The sequence below is a fragment of the Stomoxys calcitrans genome, chromosome 4 (genome assembly GCF_963082655.1).
Source record: "Stomoxys calcitrans chromosome 4, idStoCalc2.1, whole genome shotgun sequence".
Classification (NCBI taxonomy): domain Eukaryota; kingdom Metazoa; phylum Arthropoda; class Insecta; order Diptera; family Muscidae; genus Stomoxys; species Stomoxys calcitrans.
Genome location: NC_081555.1, coordinates 64,514,235 through 64,540,880, shown reverse-complemented (window position 1 = coordinate 64,540,880; position 26,646 = coordinate 64,514,235). Strand labels below are relative to the sequence as shown.

General features: G+C 34.6%; 1 protein-coding gene across 2 annotated transcripts in view; it reads left to right on the top strand.

The window, feature by feature from the left end:
* Positions 1-570: 570 nt before the first annotated feature.
* Positions 571-26,646, top strand: part of LOC106091895 (broad-complex core protein isoforms 1/2/3/4/5) — an 889,290-nt gene continuing 863,214 nt past the window's right edge. The window contains exons 1-2 of one of the 2 annotated variants that reach the window (XM_059368068.1): positions 571-1,296; positions 25,528-26,282. The gene's annotated coding sequence lies outside the window, so the exon portion shown is untranslated. Of the gene's footprint in view, positions 1,297-16,580; positions 17,248-25,527; positions 26,283-26,646 lie in introns of those variants that run through there. The other variant, XM_059368069.1, reaches the window with a different exon arrangement.

The window sequence follows — 26,646 nt, the reverse complement described above, 5'->3', positions numbered from 1 at the left end:
CCTTTGTAATTCACAACATAAGCATAGCTGAGAGTATGGCAAAGAGCAAAGGAATTTAAAATGAGATTTTCGCGCCATATTTTCAAGAAGACGATTGATGGTGGGGATTCTCGCGATCTCTGAAAGCGAACGTAGCGCAGTTAACAACAATAACAATAAAAGTTCCTCTTATTCATGAATGAAGACCATACGCAAGAATGCAAGCTATCAACCTGACATCGCCCAATGCCACCCACCTCCATCACAAAACACACACGTACTCCAACTCTCACACTCGTTCTCTGCCTCATTGAAAGAAGATAACGCGGCAAGGTAATTTCGTAGTAGAAAACTCTCGTGCAACATTTGATTCAAATAAATTCTCCCCACAACGTGAGGAGAGTGCTGAAGCGTGTGTATGAGCATGTGTGTGTGTTAGGTGTTGCGATGACCGTGTGTGTGCAATTTGCATTCTTGTTGTTGGTGTTTGTTTTCTTTGTGTTGTCGTCGTTGCTGTTGCTATTGCATTTGTCGCCGTCATCGTCATCCTCATCGTGTGTTTATTATTATTATTTTGCTGCCCTAACACAGCAACAGCAACAACAACGTCAACAACCTTCCATGCCAAGCTCACTACTCTGCAACAACAGCAGCAACAGAAACATCAGCAGCAGCAGCAACATCTGAATGAACATAACAGTGCCACACGTAGACGCACGTAGACGTATTGCATGTAACCGGAACACAAAAACTCGGCACGAAGAAGGCTAAAAACGCGAAAATAATTTGCCATTTTTCCATCTCCAACGAAATCCATAAAAATTGTGAAAATCAATCGGGTGTGAAGAAAACATATAAAAATTTAGAAAACAAAACAAGTGAAAAACAAAAAATTTATATCACAAACCATAAGGAAAATCCTCACAAATTTTTTGTTGTTGGTTTTTTTTTGTTACAAAAATAGCAAAAGAAAAACAAAACTATTTACAATAAAACAAAAAATAAAAAAAATAATACAATAAAAATATTAAAAGTTTTTTGTGAAGAGCCCAAATCGGACCAAAAAATAAAATTTTCAAAATCATTGGGGAGTGAACAAAATTATTTGACACAACCAAAAAAAAAAAAAAATAATAAAAAATTAAAAAAAAAATTGGATTTGTGTGTTCTATAAAAATACCAAAAAACCATTTAAAAAAGTTAATTAAAAAGCAAAATTTCTTGAAGAAAAAAACCATCTTACCATCCAAGATATCTAAAATATAATGGAGTGTGGTTAACAATTACATCCCTACCTATGGAGAAAAAGTAAATGAGGTAAAATAAAGTAATACTCTTATTTTTTTTTCTCTGAAAATAACCAAAGTGATCATTTTAAATTGAATTGGATTTGATAACCCAAAATATCGATCAACATGGTGTGCTGAATTGTGATTGCTTATTAGTGGTTTAGTCGTCATATTATCATTGTTGTGTTGTTGTATAGGAAAATTAAAGTTGCCCAGCCGCTGGATGGCCCACTCTTTGAAAATTAATTGCGATGAACTTTTCTGCCAAAAATTTTAAACACAAAAGGTGTTACAGTGATTTATAGGGTAAAATAAAAAGTTGAAGCGCTCAAAGGGCCATTCTATGCGATGAATAATCAATGTCCTTTCTCAAGATTTGTAAATGTTCATATTCAAGTGTGTGATGAAGTCTTTTATGAGATTCCTTAAAATGTTGACTTTTTGTATGGGCCCCTGTTATTAAAGTTGTGCAGCATTTGCTCCGAGATGTGTTTATTCGAATACACATTTACAACTATACCCAACTCTAAGAAGCAATTGGAAGCGCACAAATAAGTCCCGAATCGAAAGCCATTGGTCATAAATCCATAACTTCCCTTCTAGCGCTGGGAACTGCTTCAGTTGTGTACAATGTATTACATGTACAATGCAATATATTGCACTAAGAAAGTGCTTGCTAAACTTCAAGCATTTTGTCAATTGATTCGATCTTTTATACTTGTGGCCGATATCAAAACGATGGTGTGGTCAAAGGTGAAGGTGATCATGTACGAAATGTTTTCTTTCCCTCAAGGCGTTCTTGTTCATTCATAAATTTCTTTATAAGCGTTGTAAATATTTCAAATTAATTCAAATAACACCAACAATTGAGTTATAAATTCCAATTTATTTTCAACCTTAATTAATTCTGTGTCGACAATGTTTTCAATATATAATAAATTTTCGGCGACAAAAATTCTTAAGAAATTTTGAACAAAACGAAAATTTCGATATAACAATTGAATATTGACAAAATTTTCTATAAGAACTCATTTGCCCGAAATTTCGACAAAATTGTTGAAATTTATACCAAAACCCTTTTTTGTCGGATATTATATGAAATAAAAATGTTCAATAAAAATATAAATTTCAACCAAGACAAAATAAACGTTTTTTGTAAACGTCCAATACTGACATTTCAACGAATTATTTTATGTAAATCGAAAAGTCCGTAAAAAAATCAAATTTAGAGAAATATGTTCTATGAAGGTAACATTTTAACGAAACTCAATAAATTCTCAAAGGTTCTTTTTGTGAAAATGTGTTTTTTTTTAAATACATTTTTTAAATTCAAATTTTCTGTGAAAATAAAATTTGCAATAAAAAGAAAACACTAACAAAGATTTATATGAAAACGAATTTTCGAAATTTTATCATGATCGCATAAAAACGTATAAAGATTTTATCGGATTCCTACTTTGGGTGATTTTGTGCAAAGATTCACACATCAGAAAAAAGTAAATTTTTGATAAAATACATGGGTGATACATGTAAATACGAAACAATGTTCTCACAAAAAAAAAAATGTCCATGAAGTTGAAATTTCGGCGAAATTTTTTATGAAAATAATTTTGTCATTCCATTTGACAACTCATCAAAATGTTAATTTTTGATCTTTTGTCCAAAATGAAGCTAAGACTTTCAGATACGTTCTTTTTTTGGATAAGATGAAATAAAGGTTATATCGGACTATATTATTATGTAGCTCCTATACAGACGGAAACTCGATTTTACTTTTTACTTTTAGTTGTATTTTTTTCTACATATATTTTTATATCCTGCAAAGTTAAAATTAGGGTAATTTTTCTTTAAAATTGGGATAAAGTTTATGACATGTACTTGGCGATTTAAGGTAGGCAAGTTTTTGGAAATGAAGTTTGCTGTATTTGTATTAATAATAACACTTGTTAAATATTCTTTAAATAGTGGGATTTTAAAAGCTCCATCAACGGAAGGTGTTACTCGCGTTTCGGAATGAATTCTCGAAGCTTCCGTGGATGACCTCGAATTGCAAATGACCCAAATCCGAACCGATTTTCCCATTTGACTTTATCAGCCCCTAGAAGGCGCATATCTTATCCGATTTAGCTAAACTTGTGCACAAGAATTTATGTTATGACATCCAACCAGGTGCCTATATTTAACTTGGTGAGAACATCCAATGAGCTTTTTATTTCAGCTTTAAAATATATTAGTACAAAGAACATAACAAATGCCATTCTTGGTGGGAGTTACATAAGATTCGTCCAAGCAAAACAATCAAATTTTACTTTAATAAAATGTTTGTTCTAACAAATTTTAATTTTGTATAGTTGGATCGTAGCCAAATTATCACATCCTTAATCTGTGAAATACGAAACAAAATTTTGTGTGGAAAAACAATTTTTATATTGATTTTGAGGACATATCACTATGAAGTCCACCACGATGTTAATATACCATTTTTTTCACAGCATTTTTTGTTACGCCTTTTTTTCATAAATTTTCATTAAGTTTTTAGGAGTTTTTTTTCGCACATTAAAAACAATATTCAGTATATAATGATAACAATAATTCTAATTTCAACTTCTTGTCGAAATATGTTTCATACATTTGTGTGTGTGTTTTCGTTTTGAAAATTAATGTGTCTTGGTCATCAGTTTTTTATGTGGTTTTCTCTTAAAATTAAAAAAGTCAGGCAAATTGTGTGTGTCTGTATGAGTGTATGTCCGTTAGAAAAGTGTGTGTCTGTATGAGTGTAGGTCCGTTGGAAAAGTGTAGGATTTTTATACCCACCACCATTAGATAGAGGTATATTCATTTAGTCATTCCGGTGCACTGCACCGATATATACATATTTCGGATCGTCGAAAATTCTAAAGCGATTAAACGATGTCCATGTGTCTGTCCGTCCGTCTGTTGTAATCACTCTACGGTCGTCAAAAATTGAGATATTTAGCAGAAATTTAGCACAGATACGTCTTTTTGCTGCACGCAGGTTAAGTTCTTGAACGGGCCAAATCGGACCATATTTGGATTTAGCTGCCATATAGACCGATCTGTCGGTAAAGGGTCGGAAGTCCAATAAAGCTTTATTTATTACCCGATTTTGCTTAAATTTGAAATAGCAAGTCGCTTTAAGCCTTCCGACTCAATGTTGGTTCAGATCGAACTATGTTTAGACATGGCTGCCATATTGACCAATCTGCCGGTTGAAGGTCTGAAGCCCATAAAAGCTGCTATTATTATACGATTTCGCTGAAACTTGAAAAAAAATGGGTTGTGCTAAGCCTTCCGACTCAAATATGGTTCAGATCGGACTATATTTAGCAGCTATATAGACACGGCCGAACTTAACACATTTTTACTTATTTTGTGTGTTTTTGTTGTGTGTAGTGGCGTGTCGATCGGTGGCTGTTTCGCTGTCTGCTTTGTTATTTGGCAGTTTGCTATATTACTTGATAGAATACGGTTCGTTAGAGAGCAATGGTAAAAAATGTGGCTAACTGAACACAAATATAAAACAAATCCCCCTTTTGTTAAAAGTGTGACTATATAATCAATTTAAGATGTAGAAGGAAAATGAATAAATCGTTGTAGCAGTCTGCTTTGGTTTTTAAAGGTGTATAATCCAGAAAGAATTTTAATTATTTTACTAACAATAATATCATTTAATTATTTTTTGCTAATTTTACCGATTATGTGAGCACAAATACATTTTTTATTTATGACGCATCGAATACAACTAATAGCTGAAAGTCTCATTTAAGGTAAATTCTATTTTAAAATGTGTTACTATTTTATAGTTACTTCAATAAGGTGATACTTTTTGGTTTTAGTTTCAGACATTCTATGTGGAAAATCAAAATTCCTTAATCAACTATGGCTTTTTGCAGCGAATGAAAATCTAAAGCAGCGGATAAATATTTAAGGTAACTTCTTTTTAAATTATGTTATAGTTACTTCAAATAGTTGTTATTTTTCTTTTGTTTTTATTTCAGATATTCCAAAGGGCAAATTAAAACCACTAGTAACCATGGCTTTTTGCAGCAAATGTATATCCTAATTGGCTTGAAGAATGGTAAAAACGAGTCTAAGGATACGGATAGTAACTCATCCTAAAAATAAAAATATAAATAATATATTCATAAATGATGATGGAAAATGGAGTGACAGTGTGATTAAACAATCGAATTTGTATTCCAAGCTTGACTGAAACATAAAAATTAATAATCATTATTCCAAGTTCATCTTTTTGGTTAGGCAAAAATTGTACAGACAAAACAATTACATGTTTGCAAGCAAAGTAATAGAATTTTTAGTTAATAATACTTTATAAAAGCTCCTAATGCAAATAAAACTTTACTTTTATTGATTCGCCGGATACGTAAAATGAGAAAATAAGTATACCAAACGAGACAAACAAAAGTTTGAAGCGCTAAATCATGGTCAACTTTACTACCATTTAGTTAAATTTTCATTTATTTGAGGTTCACTTTTTTCAGTGATACTCCACTGCTGTGATGCAGGTTATTAAAACTAAGTGAATTTGTTTGTAAAACCCAAGATAGAACCATTGATCTACACAGACGCACTTGCTGATTCGATTTAGATATGTCCGTCTGTTTATGTTAATTGGTGTACAAAGTACAGGTCGCAATTTTCATAGCGGTAGATATAGCCCTACCGATCTGCACTGATAGGAAGTATATGTGCAAAATTTTAATCGATTAGGTTTAAAAGTTAGCGTGCTTTCGACAGCCAGACGGACGGACATGGCTAGATCGACTTAATATGTCATGACGATCAAGAGCTTATGTACTTTATGCGGTCTTAGACCAGTATTTCGAAGTGTTGCAAACGGAATGACGAAGTTTGTATTCCCCCATCCTATGGTGGAGGGTATAAAAAACAAATATAACCAAATTAATTTTTTCCTGTACATATACGGCACCGTCCGACGTTTATCCTTCCTAACATGTTGTACTTTATTGTTTACCCAGTTCTTTTTTATTTGAATATTTAATAAACTATATGCTAGTCATAATAAAACAAGAATTAAAATTGACCCGAATTGCTTTAGAAGTCAAGTTTTACAGTTGTAAAAAAGTGTATTCTAAATTATTTGAAAATAATTCTTCAAAAATTTTTTAAACAAATAAATTGTTTATTAAGAAAAGGAACAAGTTTGCAAATGCAAACTTGTCCATGAACATTCCATTAAGGAACAGGGGTAAGCTTCTCACATGTCAATGATTGATGTCTGATTTCAATAAGTCCGAAGTGCGTGCCGCATTACGACACTTGTTTGGGGAAAAGTTTGTACATGGCATAGTACGTTACATATGTCGCCAGCTTTAGGAGGGAATAACCACCGCTGAAATTTTTTCTAATACCATGGTATTGCTGTAGATTTGTCGAAATATGGGACGTTTCTGTTTTTTAAACCTCCTCCCCTTTATATTGTAGAGGACAAAATAGCCTTTAACTGAATTAATTTAAGCACCATATTAAAAATTTTTTAAGATTCGATTAAAAAATGATTGAATCAACTAATTTTTAAGTTGAAAATTACAAAGTTTTCGATCCAGATTGTAAATGAAAATTTTTCAGATTTCATTGAAAAATTTAATGATTCATATAATTGGCAAAAATTTCAATCACGACAGTAATTAAAAATGAAAAAAAAATCATATTCAATTAAAAACTGATTGAATATATTATTATACACTACACCACTATTGTGGTACAGAGTATTATAATTTAGTGCATTTGTTTGTAGCCCCAAAAGGAAGAGAGATAGACACAATGAGAATTATTCTAATTGACTCAGAATCACTTTCATATTTGATTTATGTAGATATGTCCGTCTGCCTGTCCGTTTGTCTGTCTGTCCATGTTAATTTGTGTACGAAGTACAGGTCACAATTTTTATCGCATCATCTTCAAATTTTGTACGGGCATCTTTTTTGGCCTGGAGATGAAGTCTATTGAAATTGGAAAAAATCGGTGCAGATTTGGATATAGATCCCATATATATCTTCGTCCGATGTGGGCTTACATTGCAATAATTTGGTCACTTGTTTATTGATTCTCATGAAATTTAGCAAAACTGTTTCTCTTGTAACTCCAGATTTAGATACTTTAAAAGCCTTTGTCAGCATTTTTCTAAAACGATTTACTTTAATTTGTATGTCTACTTTAATGACTTGCACTATGTGCAACGATTTCGGTTCAGATTTAGACAAAGCTCCCGTAAATATTTTCGTTCGATTTTGTTTTTTTAATGGGTGTAATACCTTATATCGGCTGATCGGTCTACATGGGGGCTATATCAAGATATAGTCCGATATAGCGCATCTTCGAACTTAACTTGCCTATGGACAAAAAAAAGAATCTGTGCAAAATTTCAGCTCAATATCACTATTTTTAAAGACTGTTAAGACATGGCTTCATCGACTTTGAATATCACGACGTATAAGAACTGTATATGGCCGTATTATTTTTTCGGGGTGTTATTAATAACATGACGAGATTACTATCTCCCCACACTATGGTGGAGGATAAAAAGTACAAAACTTTGGTCGAAATATTAATATATATATATATATTATTTCAGTAGGGGGACACTTCAACTGTCTCCACTACTCCGGAATACCATCATTGAAAAAGATTACTATATCTAAACAAATAAAGGTGGCTGAGCATATACGACCTCGTGGCTATGCCCACATAAGAACTTTTCTCAATGAATGGAAAGAATGTTCTACTTATTGAAATACCTGGTGGTATAGCTGGGCTGGAAGGGCTATTGGCAAACGTTGGAGGCCACCGTATACAGAGGTTAGCATGTCCGTATATGACGCCAAGGTTCGAATTCTGGCGAGAACTTCAACACCAATTTTCAGGGGTGGTTATCCCCTCCAATGCTGGTGACATTTGTGAGGTACTTTGCCATGCTAAAGCTTCTCCCAATTTAAGCAGCACAATTTAAAACGTAAGGTGTCACAGACATGACTATTTAAATAAGGGGGAAAATAAACAAAAACTGTCAAAATTTTAATTTTCAGGAGAGTGGATCTAAAAAGGACCGACTTGGTCCACACTAAAATTTTTGGTGTTCTTCAAAAAATATTGTTTCTTGTGAAGAAAGGGCTTTCGGCCTCCATTTAAATGAGGTTCTAGCATATTAAAACATTCTACAAAATTAGTCGTCCGAAAAATCTACTATAGGAATACACCAAAACTTAACATAACCGTTGGAAATCAGTAAAACGAAAAACACAATTCAGGGAATGGAATGAAAATCAGTAAAACGGAAAACACAATTCAGGTATAAAGTCGTACGTTGAAGTAATATTGTTTAGAACTCGTGCCAAGTATACTCATGTATTGACAGTATACTGATGTTTTCAGACCCATAATATCATATGGCGTAGGTATTTGAATCGTTCCGGGTTCACATGATGGCCAGTCTGTGCATCAGACACACTGGAAATTAGTCTACACTCTTTACATTTTCGTCCTTCATTTCAACATAATGACTAGACACATTGCTGCTTTCACCGCCGCAAAGTTCAAGACTACAACAGTTTTGTTTTGAAATAAATAGAAAAGTGGCCAGATATAATGTCTTAACTATAGTTGGAGTAGATATTTTCTTAGCCGAACAGCAAATAAATTGCTTCAGAAAATTTTGTTTATTTCAAAAGCTTATCCCAACAGCAATGATGCTAGTAACGGTTTTTGCGGAAGCTGTGGGAGCGTTGAGAAACCTATAGGTCATGAAATGTGTGCGTGTCCCTCACAGCAAATATTTTTGCTTTAAATCACCACGTCTATGAAACCTTGCACAATTTTCAACAAAATGAGAATAGTTCTCCTTTCTACATATCCTTAATTAGAATGTTAGCACATGTACTGTTGAATTTACCATCGACAACAGTATTTTGACAAATGGGCCTGCTGTTGGGAAAGCGTTCATCGCAAGCCGTCAGCAAAAAATTTTACGGTTTGCTTTATTATACCCAACACCACCACTATTGTTGAGGGTATTTTATTTATTTTTTATTATTATATATTTGTTATTATTAAATATAAGTATACGTCTTTCTGTTTCCGATTAATGTATTAGTAATTCTATGAACATTTTTGTAAAAATATTTTTATCGAGTTACGTAAAGACATGCATAAAAAATCTTACTCACAAAAGTATTCTTCGGCAAATTTATCACAAAGTTAGGGCTGTATATTGAACACATATAGAAGTTTGTATGGTAATCTTTATTGGTACAGATGAACTCTAAACGTCTTGGCATCGATTCTTTCAATTTTCAACACACTTATGGAGTGATTTTGTCCAATTTTTCCTGCTGCATTTGTTTAAAGGTTGAGCCAGATGAAATTTGTTGTCCAATTTGGGATTTCAAATTTGAGCAAAGATTTCCTATCGGGTTGATGTTTGGACGTTGTGGTGGTGCTTTGAGATGATCTGTGTTCCCAAAAGCCACATGTTGGCGTCCGATGCTGTGTTTGTAGGGTTTTATCTAACTGGAGCATAAATTATTATATCGGAAATCGATTGTAACAATGATCGAGCGGAGATTTAGTATTAAAATGTTTATCCCGAATCACTCTGAATTTTTCTGCTGAATATTTTTGGACGATTTGTTCAAGATTTATTATTCAAACGTTTGTTGAAGAAAATTTCAGATATTGCTGCATATAATTGAAGAAGGAATTTAAAAACAAAGGGAGGAATATGGAAACCGGCTTATATGGGGGCTTTATCCAAACGTAGACCGATTTGGTTCATTTACAATTCCAACTGACATACATCAATGGGAAATATTTGTGTAAAATTTCAGGAAGTTAGCTTTACTCATTCATAGGTTAAAATGTTTTTGAACATACGGGTTATCCTTTTGTAAAAGGTATACAAACACTGTACCCTAACAACCCTGGTGTTGCCATATGGGCGGAACCCACAAATAGTTTACCAACCAAAAATTTTTCAAATGAATTCTTTGATTGAGACAATGTTAGTGTGGATTTTGATTTCATATTTCTATAAAAAAAATTAGGACTTTGATAATATATAATATATAATTCGTATCCAAATTCTATCGTAGCATAACAATATTAAAAAAATGAACCTTTTTTACGTGTTCGAGTACTACAGTAAAGTTAACATTGATGGACCAAACTATTTAAACATATTTGTCCTCTTAATAGTCTTCAATTTTAGTAAAAAATAAAGAATTTTATTATTTTAAAAACATGAAATTTAGATACGCAAATTCAGGAGCATGCGTTGTAGCGTGCGTCACAAAAAATATGTGTTTTTATACCCACCACCATAGGATGGGGGTAAACTAATCTAGTTATTCCGTTCGTAACACCTCGAAATACTGATCTGTGACGCCATAAATTATATATATCCTTGATCGTCTTGACATTCCAAGTTATTTAGCCATGTCCGTCCGTCTGCGGATATCACGAATGTGTGGAGCTAGCTGCACGAAATTTTGCACATATACTTATTTTCGACGTAGGACATTGGAAAATGCAAATGGGTCATATTGGTTCAGATTTCGATATAAATCCTATATAAAGTGATCCTTCGACTTTCAATAATGCCAAGTGCCAAGTATGGTCTGAGTCGGTCTATAACCTGATATAGCTCCCATATAAACCGATATCCCGACTTGACATCTTGGTTCTAAAAGCCGCAGTTGTTATCGGATTGAGCTGACATATTGCACGTAGGGTTCTGTTAGACCTCCAACAACCGTGACAAATATGGTCCAAATCGGTGTTTAACCTGATATTGCTCCTATGTAAACCGATCTCCCGGTTTGACATCTCAAGTCCCTGGAAGACTCAAATTTTATCCGATGAGATTGAAATTTTGTACGTAGTGTTCTGTTACGACTTCCAACAATCGTGTCAAGTACGGTCTAAATCCTTTGTGTAAACATTTAGCTGAATCTATGGGGGTGAGTTCCCAAGATTCGGCCAGGTTTTTTCGATTCCATTAGAACCCAAAATAGTCATTTGAGGTGTGAAACACTCAGAGGTCTTAATATTTGCTTAACTTTACTTCAACTGGCTATGACTGAAAATTTGTTCCACTCGCCGGACATAGAATAGCGTTCCAAGCGCCTCGATCCTCTGCGCTCATTTTATAATCTCTGACACCAAGTTTCGAGGTGTACCCACCACTTGATCTTTCCATCGGGCTTTTGGTCTTCCCGGCTTGCGTGTACCACCGTGTTTGCCTTCAAAAGACTTCTTTGCTGGAGCTTCTTCATTCACTCTGACAACATGACCTAGTCAACACAGCCGTTTATATGCTATCGGTCTAGATTCATATATAGCTCCTACATATATATCTTTCATCCGATGTAGAATTTTTAGGCTGCAAAAGCCACAATTTTGGTTCTATCTCTATAAAATTAAGTACGAGGTGCTTTATTTGGCGTCTTAAACTGTGTGCAAAATTTCATGAAAATCTTTCCACCTAAGTGCCGGTATCTGTTGGACGCTCAAGCCCGGCAATGAAAAAGGAAATGCTCCAACGTCTTCATCTTCCCCGCATGCCCTACACATGCTATCACTTGCCGCACCGATTTTACATAAGTGAGCTCGTAGTCCTATGTGTCCCGTTATGATACCAATAGCTATATTGACCTCCTTCTTGCCTGTGGCCTCTGTGGCTCAAGAACTCGAATCGGGGTCTATGCCATGGTTTAATTTTCAATTTCGTTTTTAACGTTCAACTGGTTGTAATGAAGCCGGAATTCAATTCGCTTGCCAAAAATCAATTTTTTGTCATAACCAATTTTAACAATTTTAATGTCAGTTAATAATAAACAACAACTCAAGGGACCAAAAAATTAGATAACAAGTAAAAAGGCGTTAAGTTCGGCCACTACCTCGGGTATATATGCAAACCACCTTTCGTCATAATCCGGTAAAAAATGCATAATTTATGCCTCTATAGCAGCTCTATCGAAATATTGTCCGATTTGGACCGAATTCGGCAAGGACATTGAGTGGTCTAACAAGTACAAGTCATTGTTCAATTTTTGTAGAACAATATATTGGGTTAATTGGTAGCTATATCCAAATATGGACCGAACTGAACCATATACGACACGGATTTCGAAAAGTCTAACATAAGTCTCTTTGTCAAATTTCATCGAAATCGAATTACAAATGCGCCTTTTAGGGGGCCAAGTCTTTAAATCGAGAGATCGGTCTATATGGCAGCTATATTCAAATCTGGACCGATCTGGGCCAAATTCTAGAGGGATATCGAAGGCCCAAACACAACTCACTGTCCCGAATTTCGGCGCCATCGGACAATAAAGCGCATTTTTGTGGGTCCAAAACCATAAATCAAGAGATCGGTCTATATGGCAGTTATATCCAAATATGAACGGATGCGGACCAAATCGCAGAAAGATGTCGAGGGGCCTAACAAAACTCACTGTCCCAAATTTCGGAGAAATTGGACAATAAATGCGCCTTTTATGTCCACAAAACCATAAATCGGGAGATTGGTCTATATGCCAGCTATATCCAAACATGAACTAATGCGGACCAAATTGCAGAAAGATGTCGAGGAGCCTAACACAACTCACTCACGGCGAAATCGGACAATAAATACGCATTGTATGGGCCTAAGACCTTAATCGAGAGATCGGTCTATATCGCAGCTATATCCAAATCTGAACCGATCTGATCCAAATTGAAGAAGGATGTCGAAGGGCCTAACACAACTCATTGTCCGAAATTTTGGCAAAATCGGACAATAAACGCGCCTTTTATGGGCCCAATACCTTAAATCAGCGAATCGGCCTAAATGGCAGCTATATCCAAATCTGGACCGATCTGTGGCAAAATTAAAGAAGAATGTCGAAGGCCCTAACACAACGCACTGTCCCAAATTTTGGCAAAATCGCATAATAAATGTGGCTTTTATGGGCCTAAGACCTTAAATCGGCGGATCGGTGTATATGGGGTCTCTATCAAGATATTTTCCGATATAGCCCATATTCAAACTTAACCTGCTTATGGACAAAATCTTTCAATCTTTCAGCTCAATATCTCTTTTTTTAAAGACTGTAGCGCGATTTCGACAGACAGGCGGACGGACATGGCTAGATCGTCTTAGATTTTTACGCGGATCAAGAATATATATACTTTATAGGGTCGGAAATGGATATTTCGATGTGTTGCAAACGGAATGACAAAATGAATATATCCCCATACTTCGGTGGTGGGTATACAAATATTTCATAGTGTTGTAACAAATCATAATTTTTAATTTTTTGTGCAGAATTAAATTACAAGTTCTCGCAAACTAAAAACGATACCTGGCTTATTTTTTTGTGAGGTAGATAGGGAAGTCATCTTTAAGAAATGGTATACTTGATGATTGTGCTGTTTGCACAAGATTTTTTTAATAAATGTTTACTCAAGTACTGTATTTTCATCAAAGGCAAACGTTAGTGGAGTAAAACTCGTCTGGGTCAAACCGGGTCCAACAAATTTGAGCACTGGAAGAGAGGTGAGAATGTCCTTTTTAACCCCATATATGCTTTTGTACCTGAATAGAACTGTTTGTTGAACACTTTCTTAATTTAAATAAAAAAAATCAGGCAATAAACGTTGATTTTTTTATCTGTTCATATGAACATTCATAGATAAGCTGTGTGTTGTATCAACAAGTTATCAATGTTTTTTTATTGGATTTTCTTCCAGGTTAGGTCAATGTATTTTAGTTTCTCTTTCGATATTTCGAAATTAAAAGCAAAACAACAAAAACTCCTAAAGAGTTTCTGCAATGTGATCAATATCTATCAACATCTTAAAATATAGCGACATTTATGAGGTACTATGCCATGAAAAACGTCTCTCCAAACAGGTGTCGCTCTGCGGCACGCCGTTCGGACTCGGCCATATAAGAGCATTGAGCTTAAACTTGAATTGGACAGCACTCAGTTATATGTGAGAAGTTTGCTTCTGTTCCTGAATGGGATGTTTATGGGCAAATTTGCATTTTACTTATTAAAAGAAAATCATACGGTAGGAAATAACCTATTTTAGTAAAAAAATTTAAAAATTTAGAAGAAAAATTTTTATACTTTCCACCACAGGATAGGGGTTAACCAATATGTAATTCCGTTTGTAACACATCGAAATATTGGTTTAAGACCCCATAAAGGATATATATATACTCGATCGCCATGATTGGCCGTCTGTGGAAAACACGCTAACTTTCGAAGGAGTAAAGCTGAGTGAGCCTCTAGAGGGTGTAATTCTCATCCGATTTGACTGAAACTTTTAGAGTGAGTTTTTCTATGACCTCCAACATACGTGTCCAGTATGGATTGAACCGGTTAAAAACGTGATATAGCTCCCATACAAACCGATCTCCCGATTATAGTTCTCTAGCCTGTAGAGGGCGTAATTCCTATCCGATTTGGCCGAAATTTTGCACAATGGCATCTACTATGCAACATCCAAGCCAAGTATGGCCTAAAACGTTTCATAATCTGCTATAGCTTCAATTGCATAGCAATTGTTGTTATCCATTACCCTTTGTTTGCCTATAAAGAGATACCGGTCAAAAAACTTGACTCATTATAATTGCTTTATATATTACTAAATCTTTCAACGGGGATTCCGTTTTATTGAGGACCGCCACCTATACAGAATTTCTCTAAATATGCAAATTTACATATAGTTTTGCTTGATTTAGAACATTTCTATAAGAGAGCAATCGATTTGAAAATTCCGTTAGATTTGTTAAATTTTGGATTTGTGCTTTAAGGTGTAGCCAAAAATTGTTGTTAGTTTCGTTTATTATCGATTTGTCATCTATTTGTCCTATACACTTAAGTTTAGATTATTAAAATGGTTCCTTCGTTCTTATTCAATTTATTTTATAATTTTATTACGTTTAGTTCTTCTGGAATATTTGTCACAAATCGATATAATATTTACGAATGTATTTGAACCCACACCTAAATTTATAGAGTAAGGGAGAGAATGGAGAATAGATCTGAAACAGCCATCATAAAAAATGGGCAGTAAAAATTGTATTTTCAAAGGCAAACTTAGCAAGAGGGGGGGTCTAAGCAATGCACGGAGAAAAAGTTTAAATTTTTTTGGCAGCAGGGCAGCATAAAACCAACCGCCCGCACACACAACTGCCAAGTGTTGCAATCGGGCGAATGTTGACGCAATACTAAATGATGAAAGAATGGAATGAGCCTTTTTGGGGGGACACACAGCTGATTGCAAAAGAAGATGAGAATGCAAAAAAAAAACACACACACACACACTGAGAGCGGGAGTTATGTGAATGTTGGGAGAGAGTCCCTAAAACTAATTCAAATGCACTCCCGCAGAATGCTAATGCGCTCGTTAACACACACGCACTCTAACATACTATACTTAGTTCATCAAATATCATGCCTTATTATGTTTTGTGTGAGTTTAACCCCCACTTAATTCAATATTTAAAAGCCAAAGCCTCCCACTTAAGATGATGGGCGATTTTAGTGCACACACGCACAAACAAAACATCTTCCTCTGTCCATATTTCACTTGCAATCCCCAACAAATACTCTTAGAAACATTGAAATCCTTTTGATTCTCTTCTTTGTTGTTCTCACACAAACCGTTCCCAGTAACAGTTTGCAGAAAACTTTTTAAGAGTGAACCCCAGCTCTTTGAAATTTTCTAAGAGCAAAAAGGGTTTGCAAAAGGAAATTTTTGCTCCACACACACATGCACACTCTCCCACTTGTTTGGTGCAAGCAAGGCACATGCACTCTAAGGTCTCACCATTCCATGCCTTTATTAAAGTTAAAGCATGGCTAGACAGAGCCTTGTGCATGTTTTGCGTTTGCAGAACCCGGAGCGTGTGGAAGGTGAGTAAGACTTTTGAGTTGCGCTTTCTTGCTGTTGCTTTTGTTGTTTTTGTCGTTTTTGCTATTATTTGCAACCACACTACACCACACAATCACCATACAGCAGCAGCAGCAGCAATCGCAGTCGCAGTACACAAACGCAGTGGCACGAACAACAACAGAGTAGCCAGACATACTACAGGCAGGCATGAAATGTTAGTTGGGGACCTTCACAGAGATTGAAGTTGCGTTAAGGCTGCAGTTCTTGCAGATACTTTCATACGTTCGTTTGTTACGCTTGCACCGGCCAAAACCAAAAAAATACCAAAATTTTTACATTTTTCTTCTGTTTTGTGTGTGTGTTTTTTCTAAAGCAAAAATTTCAAAAATACCAACAAACAGCGGCAACAACAATATTAGAAAAACAAAACCTCCAACAAATGCATAAAAATCGCAAAAAATAATAACAAATTTAAACAGTACTGCATATAGCGCGCGCGGTTAAAGGGTCTCTGTGTTTTATAGTAATCGTTGACATTGCCTAACAATTTTGTTAAATTTTTCGGATTACACACTTCCGTTGGTTCGGTTATATGAAGCACAACCATAAACAACTAATTACGCCGGACAAGTGCAGAAAATTAAAAAACAAAAAAAAAATGATTACGGAAAACAAATTGTAGAAAAAATATTTTCCTTTTAATTTTGAAACAAGATGATTGGATAGGCCTTCCCCCTCCCACGTATGCGGAAAAAGATCATTCATATTTATGCTGTATACAAAGTTTTTGCACAAAGCCTGCAGCCAGCCGAAAAACAAAAATTTTAACAAGTTTCAAATGTGCAAAATTATAAAAGCCAAGCAGTGTTAGAATCTAAAAAAAAAGTTCGTGTGGCAATTTTAATGAAAATTGTGTTGGAAGTGTTGGAATGGAATGGACGTCAATTACAAAAACCGAGTCCTTTTGTTATGAAATGCACGAAATCCAAAAGGATTTCAAAAAGGGTCAGTGAACAGACAAATTGATATGTAGGTACGTGATAGAAACTTTAAATAGAGAAAATAATTTGTAAAAATATATATTTTTTTATGTGTGTGTGTGTGTTTTTAGTGTCGAATTCATATGCAACTTTAGCCGATTTTGTTTTTGGTTCAGGGATCCCAGAACAATATATTTACTTTGTTGAAATCTTGGCGAAATTGTGTGCATATGTGTGCTTGTGACCTATTACTCCAGCCGCGGTTATATCCACACCGATGTTGAGGAGCTTTTTAAGACTTCCCACAAAAAGGCTTAGATTTGCGGCACAACCTTCGTAATTGCCTGTAAAAATAGGAAACTTCTTATCATCGAGCGGAAATTTAGTCGTCATTTTAATGTGCAAAATATCTCCTCTTTTTTTGGATGAATTATTCGTGGTATAAACGCTAAACTTTTTTTTAGAATTCGACAAAAAGCGTTCGTTCACTGGCGAAATCACTTCAAATTAAAAAAATAATAATTTAAAAAAGCAAAAAATTTCTTCAAGTTTAGTTTTTGTTTAAAGAAACTTGTGGTGTGAAAAGTGACTGAAAACCTCAATAAGTGCCAAACAATGGTTTCAATTGTAGCTCAAGCCGGATTTCGCGAACATTTACAAGTCTAATTTGTTACAGATCATGACGATTGGTTTTTCAATGGGAATTCCGTAGCTCTATAGGTGTAATTATGGTGATAACCGTATATGAGAGCTATATCTGTAGGTTGAGCTGGGCTGAGATGAGCCTCCCTCTACGGACGTTATTTAGAAATATGAAACGATATCCAACAATGCTCCAGCCGTGTTTGTCATTATAGGGGCAATGCCTTACACCGAATTTCAGTTCAGACGGGTCGAAACTTATATACCCTCCACCATTGATCGCGTTTTTCGCACGACGTGTCGTTATAGGCAAACAAAGGATGATGGATAAGAATTGGTATGCTATTGGATCTATATCTTGTCATGAACCGATTAGGGCCATATTTGTTTTTTTATGTTGGAGACCAACATTTCAAGCAGATTGGATAAGAATTGCATCCATTACGGGCTCATGAAGTAAAATCTGGAAATATGTTTATATATACTTGGCCACGTTTGTTGAAGGTCACAGGAAAGGACATTGTGTAAAATGTCAGCCAAATAGAATATGAGTCGCGCTCTCCAAACGCTCAAAAATTATAATCGGGAGATCGGTTCATGTGCGAGATATTAAAATATGGACCGATATGGGCCTTTTTCAATCCCAACCGAATTACACAAATTGGAAATATTCGTACGATATTTCATTCGCCTGGCTTTACTCATTCGAAATTTTGAATGCTTTTGACTGACAGACAGACAGACAGACGGACAAGCTAGATCGACTTAAAATGTCATGATGATCAAGAATATATAACATGGGTATAACATGTAAAAAGGCCCAGCTGAACTTGTGATATTCATGAAATATAGATCTATAAACAGCTATATGGAATATTTTTTTTTAAATTGAAAAATTGACAAAATTCTTCTGTTATTGGAAATTGGTAAAAATACCTCACATTTTTTACTGAAAATTGTAGTCGCTACTGGGTGTAGGAACTGAACCATCGACGGTGACATTTGATCATAAAATCAGAGCTTAATTTAGTACTGCTTGCCTACACTCTATTGGCCCATCCTAATCTTCCAAATCGTTTAAAAATGCACTAATCTTTGCGAATATATTCGTTTTGTAGGAATGGTTTCGCCGAATCGACTTCAGTATTTTGATGCAATTATTACTTTTGCCCCCATTTTAATTTGCTCTCAAACTAGTTTTATGATTTCAACAAGATATTGTTTGTGTCGGTCAATTGGTTTCAAATTACTTTTATTTCCATAAAATAGTATTGCAAATGCAAGTGCAAATTTTTCCCATGAACATTCCACTATGGAACATGGGCAAACTTCTCACCTATCAAAGAGTGCAATCCGATTCAAGTTTAAGCTCAGTGATAAGGGGCCTTCTTTTTATAGCCGAGTCCGAACGTGCGAAACCTCTTTGGAGAGAAGTTTTACATGGCATAGTGCCTCACAAATGTTGCCAGCATTAGGAGGAGAAAACCACCGCTGAAAATATTTTCTGATCCTCTCGCCAGGATTCAAACCCAGGCGTTCAGCGTCATAGGTGGACATGCTAACCTCCGGCCTCCAAAAGTAATATTAAGTCATTACTGGGTTGCCCAAAAAGTAATTGCGGATTTTTCATATAGTCGGCGTTGACAAATTTTTTAACAGCTTGTGACTCTGTAATTGCATTCTTTCTTCTGTCAGTTATCAGCTGTTACTTTTAGCTTGCTTTAGAAAAAAAGTGTAAAAAAGTATATTTGATTAAAGTTCATTCTAAGTTTTATTAAAAATGCATTTACTTTCTTTTAAGAAATCCGCAATTACTTTTTGGGCAATAATAATTTTGGGCAATATAATTACTAAATATTAAAAAAAATTGACCAATTTTTACAAGAAGCCATCTACATTCTGTTTACATAATGGCGTTAATTTCTACTTCGAGTTTTAATAAAATCGTTCGAAAATCCATTTTTGATTTAAAAGATGTCGTATCAAATCGTATCCATTCATTGCTGTGTACGCTTATAATTTGCATCATGTCTTTATAAGTCCGAAAGATTTCCTATTTTTTTTTTTTTTTTTTGAGATAAAATAAGTTTGGTAGGACTACAAATCAGAAATACGATGAGATTTCTACATTATTGCAGTTTTGCGTTATAAATTTTATTTGATTTATTTTCGTCAACTAATAAATAATTTATGTCCTCCTCAACACATTTTCTTGCTTAGGAAGTTAGGAATGTTTTTGTAAATATGGAATTTGGATAAATCATTGTTCGCAGAATCATATCATTGTAAAAAATTTTTCTTGCAAGAAAATGAAAAATTCAAAAATAAAATTTGAACTTTATTTCACTGTGCCCAAATCTACGGTCAAAGCCTACAGAACTAATAAATTTCTACGAGAATAATCACTGCTTGCTGTTGACTGATTGGTTTCGATCCTTAATCACTATAAGCTCCGTTTCGATATCCTTAAACACTGCATTGTTTATTATGGAATTCCAAAAAACTAGATCGTCAAATATTTCAATATTAAAATGGCAAAATATAATTTAACAAGGTGATCATTTCGGTGATCTAAAATTTTGTTTCCAAGTCCTTAAAAATGTTCATTCCTTTCATTTCATTTTGTTGATGTTACTCTAATAATTTGCAATTAAAAATTACAAATTTGTCCATGAACATTCCATTGAGGAACAGGTTTACCCCTGTCACATACAATGAGTGCTATCCGATTTAAGTTTAAGCTTAATGATGAGACCTAAGACCGAACGGCGTTCCGCAGTGCAACACCTGTTTGGGAAGAAGTTTTTGCATGTCAAAGTACCTCACAAATATCGCTAGCATTAGGAGGGGATAACGTTCAGCGTCACAGGCGGAGATGCTAACCTCTGCACTTATTACTTATTATTCCTTCGGAACCATAATTATTATTAACTAAAGTTTTTCAGACCATTAATAAAATATTTAATTTAAAGAAAATTTTTGAATATTTTTTGCTCTACAGATAAAATTTTAATTAAAATAATAAAACTAGAATTGAGAGGAGATCCAGATGAAAATATATCTTAAATATTTTGTTGTTAAATGTTTGCCCTTCGAAAAAAAATATAAATTTTTTTGTTTGAAACTATCTTAAAAATTTTATATTTTGAAAACATCATATTGCAACTGGGACCCTTAAAAAAGATTCATTATAACTTTGTCTTCAAAAATACTTATTGAAATTTGTCTTTTGAAAAATTTTTAGGAAAATGTCTTTTCGAAAGATGTAAATGAAATTTATTGAAATCTTTCTTTTACGAAAATAATTTCGAGATGGTTCGACCCTGGCTGAAGTTTTTTCGTTTGACATTGTTATAACTCTGACAAGAAACCAACTATCAAATTTGTATATGAAATGTTTAAAATCTCAACGAAGTTTAGCATTGAGTTGAAGGTATTATTGTTGAAGTAGGTTTGTAGAGACGTGACAGACAAAATAATTGCTACCATGTAGCACACCAGACTTCCATGCCATTCACGATTTGCAAGCCCAGCTTTAAATCTCCCGGCCGGTCGAAACTTTTTTTGTTATTTTTCCCTTAAACTTATTTTAAAAAATTCGGCTTAAAAAAATATGTGTATCACATTAAAATAAAATTTTTTAAGTGGATTATACACAGTTTTAATTTTAATTTAATTGAGAAACTTATTACTAGACAGCAGTAGGCTAGAGGATGCGTGGAAAACTAAAACACTTGAGATCATGAGTTCAAATCTTCACGGCGGGGGCAGAATTAATAAAGTTTATTTTTAGGACAATACAGTACAGAGAGTGACAGAGTGCAGTGTAGCAGTGTAGCAGCAAAGCACATTATGTGGTTGGGCTAATGGTTTTTTTGTTAGGCTTATGGATATATTGTTGTTGTTGTTATATGTTAGCTTGCAACAGAGTGCCTTCCAACAACAAATTTGTACTTTGAGTTGTGAGATTCAAAATAAAATGTTGCAGGAAAATTAACAAATATTGTCGCCGTTTTTTAACAAAAGATGTTGTTTTTCAAAATTATTTTTATTTGTGTAGAATTACCTTCTCTCAAGTCAAGAGACAGAGATAGGTCAAGAACAGAGATAGGTTTACATGCCAGCTATATCAAAAATGGACCGATATGGCCTCTTACATTCCCAGCCGACCTACACTTAAAGGAAGTAGTTGTGTAAAATTTTAAGCGGCTAGCTTTATTCCTTCGAAAGTTAGCGTGCTTTCGACAGACGGATGGACGGACATGGCTAAATCGACTTAGAATGGGAAGACGATCAAGTATATATACTCGTATACTTTGTTAGGTCTCAAACCAATATTTCGATGTGTTACAAAAGGAACGACGATGTTGGTGAACCCCCATCCTATGGGTATAAAAATTAATTGAGTATGTTTCAAATTCAATTATTTCCATTAAAGTCTGCCAAATAAACCTACTTTAAAACTGCAATAAATTTTGTGAATACCGGTAATAATTTAACATGCAAAACAGGGGACGCGTACAAAATAAATATTTCCAAACATTCAAACAAAATTTGCTTTAATGACGGTAATCAGCAGTTTTACGCTTGACGTTTCTTCAAATTTAGGCTTTCACGATTATACATGATATTAAGTGTACGCCGCTATTAAGGAGTAGGTGCCTGTGAAATGATAGCAACTGAGTAAGAAATGCAACATGCTTGCACCATTACAGACGAAAATTCATCCGTTGGTGGGGTTACATTTTTGTGGTCAAACGAATATAGAATTTCGATTTCAGTGCAACATGTCGCAAAAATGGTATACTAACAATCGAAATCAGCTTTAGTTGCTACGATTCCAAATAATCTAAATGTCAGGTAACAAATACAACTTTTATGAGTTCAATACCTTAGATCGGGAGATATACGTGTATATGACAGTTTATTCAAAATTGGAATTGTTGTCGACGGTTCTAATGCGACCATTGTTGCTAATTTCAGTGTTATCTGGGCAAAGATACGAACTTTTTGAGCTAAGGAAGTCTTATCTTGATGTAGGTCTATATAATATCTAGGCTATATCAAGACATAGCCCATCTTCGAAGCATGTCTTTTATTTTTAAAGGTTGTAGCGCGATTTCAAACGGAGGACGGGCGGACAATGCTGAATCGGAAGTGAATTTTACGATGATCTAGAATGGGAGAATTTGGGAGCAATATTCAAATCTGATGTTCTCGACAGGATTCGAATTCGGGTGTACTGCGTCATATTGTAGCCATTAAAAAATATTGAATTTTATTCAATTGGCATTCAATGGTATTCTGAAAGACTTTTAAATACAAATATAGGTTAGGTTGAAAAGAGAAAATATAAGATCTAATATACAATTTGCAGACTACATTCGACATTTCAAGGCCAAAATCGACTTTTACTGTTTGAAAACAGCGAACATTCTTTTGACAGTGAGAAACTTTTGAAATTTAGTAAACAAGTTGGCCATATTGGTCTCAAGATAAAGGGTTGGCTCGATATCAAAATGAGTCCAATTAGCACTCAAAACTTTTTTTAATGCCTCTACTTTGTGAAAATGGATAGAATGAAATGATAATATACTTTCATGGCCAAAGTTTGCGAAAACTTAAAGGAAATGAGAGTATCTAGAGTGAAAAATTTTACAAATTTTTGACAGAAAAATATTTTTTGTATTGAAAACGATTTCATTTTTAAATGGCTCAAGATAATGACCTGATTCTTTTTATTTTGTGCATACAAATACTGCCACATTTTTTGTGAAATTTGAAATTTATAGCTCAAAATTAAACAAAGTTAATATTTTCGTCAAAATTTTCATACATCGTTAACGGTTCACAGTGGCATAAGACATTAGGCATAGTTTTTTAGATTTCGTCAAGAACTTTCTAAATCATGCACATCGGCTTTTTAGATCAAAAGTTATGGTCCCCAAAAGGTTAGAGAAGTCAAAAGTGGTCAACTTTGACACCCTGTCCCCAAAAGGTTAGAGAAGTCAAAAGTGGTCAACTTTGGCACCCTGTTTCTCACCCTGTATTAAATATATGAACAACAGCACTTTTCTGAAAGCCTACGTCCTCATCTACAAATGTCTATAACATTTTGTATCGCTAAGATCAAGAGATAAAAAGTTGTAAACTTATTTCAATTTTTTTTGCCATTTGGCCCACTGTGCGTTGATATTTCCACTAATTATAGTAGATCAGAAAATTGGACATAATAGGTCGAGTACTGTAATATTAAGCAATTTTGTATTTTTGGCTGCTTGAGCATTAGGATTCTACAATAGTTGTCCACTGAAATGTGGATAACATTTGACTTCTCAGCCGCAAAATCCTCAATAACTAGCCAATCACACTGAAATTTTGTGCGTGACTCGCCCCAAAGCCGCGATTTCAATTCTTGAACCCCTAAAAACTGTTATCATAAGGCGATTTACTTTATTATTAATTATCATCATGGGTACTGAAGTAATAACACTGTGGAACAGTTTCTGCCACATGGTCTTAGTTGGGAAATATTCAAACTTTGAGCGTCCTCTACCGGTCAGAAGGTTAAAGCCTGAAAAGATTTTAGACCAGCGATGCCCAGCCCCGTTACGATAACGTTGATGGCAACTCACACGTATTCTTATTCTCTGTTTCAGTCGTTGTTGAGACAGCAACGAGCTCCACTCTTTTTAAGACCCAAACTATGATGGTGAGCAAATACATCCTATTTGGGGGTTGTTATGGGGGCGGGACGTCCCAAGACAGTTGGTCCCGAATTTAGCCCCATATATCCATAGTCGGCAACATGTCCGGTTAGGGAGGTGTTTTGGAGGATGGGGCGGCCACTCAGTGAGTTGGCCCTGAAAGTATGTATCAAATTCGTATTCTACGCTAAAATGCCTCTTTTTTGAGCCCCATATTGCAATGGTGAGCAAATACCTCCTATTTGGGTGGTGTTATGTGGGTGGGATGGCCCCGTGGACACTTTTCCTGAATATGGATATTGCTATGGTCGTAAATATGTAAACAATATGTTTTTGAATCTATAAAAAAAAACACACAAACAAACAAACAACCCGACAAGATTAAACAAATTTGCCGATACTATCAATAGTATCGGTAGTTAAGGAGAAAAATATCGAAGCTTTCCAATGGAGCGAATATCTATGGTCTGTCAGCAATATCCTCCACCATGGATTGCTAAGGAGATCGTTTTATGAAGTAGCTATATCGAGGAAATAAGAAATAATTTACCACAATTCATCAATGAGTAGGTCACTGTCGTGCATGATATGCCATGTACGCCGAGAGTATCAGAAAATATGTCCAGTGGTGGTTGTACCCACTCTAAGGTTAGCGACATTTGTGGGGTCTTCAATCAAATAATTCTTCCCTGCGAAGAGCACGCTGTACGGACTCGGCTATAAAAGGAAGCCTCTTATAATTGATCTGGACAGCATTAATTGATACGAGGGAAGCCTCCTTGCTTATGCTCTTGGGAGTTCGTGCAAAAATTTGCATTCCGATATGTAGACTAGACTATTCGTCCAATTAAATTATTGACAATGACAGGATTTATCCTATCACCGTCTGCTTAGTGCGAATCAATTAAAACTCAACAAAAAATTATCATACTTAACAACAATTTGCTATACACTATTTTGAATTTATCTTTTTTTTACTTTCAGTCTATATAAATATTTTGCTGGAGAAAACCCTGAAAACAATTCATACAAAAAGTTTAGAAAACAAGCAACTGAGTTCAGACAAGGAGGAAAACAACAAATAATCAAGAAATCAGTGTAAAAATGACTTCGTTACCTTCGACACTCCGTACAACAGCAATTTCGATGACATAGACGTGCGTGGAAACTGATTAATCAAAATTTCATAGCTATTCTTCAGGCCAATGTTCGCAAATGAAACCATAATAATTTAAAAATCACTTAACTTTAAACTAGAGTTCTGTAAAAACTAACTTTTTTAGTTTCAATCCAAGCCGGTACACAACTTCTTCACATTAAGTTTTATTTTTATTCAAAACCCCAAAGCAAAGGACCCTTCAAAAAAGAAAAGAACCAAAATTCAAATTCAAAAAAGTAAAAATTTCAAACTTTCGTGAATACGTTTTTCTTTTCGACAGAGCTCTAGTAAAATCAAAAATCAATCGTTTTTATTTTAAAAAGTCAAAAATTAACAAATTTTGGATTTCAATTAAGAATCTTTTGAGTGTTAATCATTTGTTTAAAAAAAAGAGAAAAAGCCGCATAAAAAGGCACATACCAGTCAAGATACCCACATCGTCTAAAGGAAGAAAGGCAATTCACAAAAAGGTCTTGCGGAAAACATATTTCCCTAAAACCCCCTGAATGTTGCTGTCGCAGATTTTAAATTTCCTCTAAACTTGGAGTAAACAACTAAGAAAAAAGATCTTTTTGTAGAGGTAAGTAGAAAAATTTTATGGAAGAAAACAATTTATTTTAAATTTAACTTCTATAGTTATCAGAAAAATTGCTAATTTTAAGATGAGCCAAACAGAAGACAAGTGTCTAAAAACGCATCATAAGACAACCAACAACGAATGGTATAAACACCTATTCAAAATATCTAAGACAGGCACAGGTACAGACTCAAATGCATAATTAAATCCAACAAATCTTGCTTCGCTCCGAGTTCTTGAGAGCGAGATCATAATGGTTTGAATATCAGATAAAATAATATTAACGACATATGGGCTTCCCTTTCTTTTTATTCGAGGGTTGTCTTTTATATTTGGGGACTGTGCAACCCTTATGTTGCAATTTGTC